The following is a 3,016-nucleotide window of genomic DNA, read 5'->3' on the forward strand; positions in this document are numbered from 1 at the left end:
CCTTATGTTTCATAGTAGTCATATGGAAGAACCTATTATTTCTGTCCCCAAAAGAGATCAGGACCATTGTTTCCAAAATTCTTCTTCCCTTCTGATGATCTCATGATACTTTACAAGGACCTCACTTTCCTCTCTGAAAGAAACCTCATTATATCTACTTTCTTAGATTTTTTCTTGGATTTATTTTAGCTCAAGCTGGGTTTTTGACTTACCAACTAATAGATCCCCAAAAACTTCCTTGTTCCATTTCATAATATTATCTTTCACATGCCTTAATTTTTTCACCATTCTATACATAGCGGTGCCTTTGACATCAATTGACCACCACTCCTCAATGACTATCTCAAGGTTCACATGATCTAGCCACACCTTTTCAAATATAAAAGGAAAATTTAATTTTCCACTTATATTCTCTACCACAAAAACTATAAGAAAGTGGTCCGAACCAATCCGTGAAATAGCCGACAGGGAGCTCTGATAATCTTCTCAACTTTCTCTTTAGTCATTCTAGTTTATTTGATAAGAACAACATCCGGTTTATGTTCTCTAACTAAATTTCTTAGAACATCATATTTATGTGGACTATTAAATCCATTAATATTCCATGAAATAATTTTCATTTTCTTTTTAGGGAACTTACCTCAAGGATGGTCATCTGAGTTCCATCTGCTATATTCTTCCTCGCCTCCTGATCTTTTATCTAGGTTGCTTATCTTCTTCCAGGAGGAGAGGGGATAAATCCTGTATCGACCTTAGTCCTATTTCTTGTCTTGATAGGGGTAGTCTGGGGGGTTGAATTCAAACCCTTTTTTCCACCTTTCTTTCATTCCACAACTTCATTCTTCTAGATATCATCCTCTTCATTGTTCTGGGTGGATGCCTTATGCTTGAAAGCATCATCCTCAGCCAAATTTGCACTTATGTTAAGAAATAAAGTCATGGGGGACAGCTGGGAAGTAGATTTCACCATCTCAACAGACTATTGTGATTCTGATGAAGAGATCTCTCTAAGAATCAAACACCTCTGGGAATCGTCATAGTCAGATCTAGGGCAATCCTTGTTAGTGTTTTCCATGGTACAATTCAACGTTGCCTCCTCCTTAGTCTACAAAACCACCTATATTTCTCCATCTTCCAGGTTATGACTTTGTTGTTCATCCTAATTGAGGTTTTCCCATTCTCTGCCATCTTTGCCTATTTGATCATCTTTTCCACCTTCAAACACATGGTTTTTTGGGTTTTCCATATAGATGTTCCCCTGTTGTTCAAAAGTGTTAGGGGTGATGACACTCTAAGCTTCTTCTACCATTTTCTTTTCTTCAGCAACCACCAATTGCTTAACAAGATTTTTGGCTCTCCATAAAAAATGAAAATCCAATAAAGCTAGAATAATATAGTAATGTTTTACTATATGTTGGGGTTTTTAGAAATTGAAAAGGGGAAGAGCAAGTTGCTTGGCCAAGTGATTAAAACCTTATTAATTATTATTTTTTAACCAATTAATAAAATATAATTAATTATTAACAAAATTTAAGAAGTGGAAAAGTGAAAACACAATCTTGAAAGTGCAAATCCACACAAGTGCATGGATTGTAAAAGAAAATTCCTAAAAACGTGAGTTTTTAAAGTTTAAAATATTGTCTTGTACCAAAAGTATAGACTATTATATATGTAAATTCATTTCGCATCCATTGTAGACATAGTCGTGGCATCCATCCTAGGAGGGTCTTATGCAAATTTAAATTTTGAAGCCTCTTGAAAAGACATGCAACCTGTGAGAGAAGAAACACACTCATAGTTCCAACAAAATTTAAAGGTTATTATGTTCATTTAGGGCTCACAAAAAAATGTAAGCATATAAATTGGAAATTAGGAAATATAAAAAACTCAAAAATAAAAGAAAAACTCAAATCTAATTCCTCTTAGACCAATTATCTTACTACAAATCTCAAAAGAGAAAGATGTTACTTCTCCTTGTTTGGAATGTGGATGTTAAATCTTTATGACATAACACTCTAATTGATGATTGATTTTTCTTTGATAGAGTAGAATTATATAAGATGTGAGATCTTGAAATGATAAAGGAATGATCCTATTTTTTAGATTTTATAAGTGAAAAATCAACAATGAAATGAGGATAAGATCAATGGAAAAAGTTTAATAATTTTCTATTTCAATTCATATAGAGGATGATATTGAATTAATTATTTAATAAATGGATAAATATACACATTGAGTTTCCATTTGAATATGATGTTAACTTGTGAGAAGATAATTATAATTATAAATTATTTAATTTATTTTTTGATGAGGAGGTTGCTAATTTTAAGAATGAGTTAATTGATTAGATGAAAATAAAAATTAAATATAATTTAAATATGAATAATTAGCTCCCATTTAATTAAACAATTAAATATTAATTAATTTATTTGATAAAGAAAAACTAATAATAATGATGTGATAAATGGTTCATAGTATTTAATGGATAATAAATGGTAATGATTAATGTGAAGAATATTTAATTAATGGTAATGATAAGAGGAATATTTTAGTATCTACAACCATCTAATGCTCTATCACCTTGAGGAGGTCTCAATTCATGATGTATAATTCATCATGCATCACATATATGACAATTATAATTAGATTTAATTAATAATTTATCATTTAAATTAGAAATAGGTAAATAGAAAATATTTTCAATGCATGTCTTGATACTTTTAGCCTTTAAAACATGAAACATTTCATTTTTTTTCTCAAATAACCATGTGATTGATATGAAAAAGCTAGCACGTATCTTCTCAAGTAGGTCAACAAAAGTAGTTGTAGATTTATTGTTCAAAGCACATGCTTTAGTATTATCATTATTCAACACATTGTCATGCTCAAATTTAGGAATTTTTTTTATTATAGGCTTACCTACTAAAGTGATTGAGTGTATGATTGGGATGGCCATTGGGTGTATCTAATGAACGTGTAGAATTTGACTCCTTGTGACTATTTTTAATGATATTAG

This window comes from Cryptomeria japonica, chromosome 7 (assembly GCF_030272615.1).
Source record: "Cryptomeria japonica chromosome 7, Sugi_1.0, whole genome shotgun sequence".
In the NCBI taxonomy this organism is placed as follows: domain Eukaryota; kingdom Viridiplantae; phylum Streptophyta; class Pinopsida; order Cupressales; family Cupressaceae; genus Cryptomeria; species Cryptomeria japonica.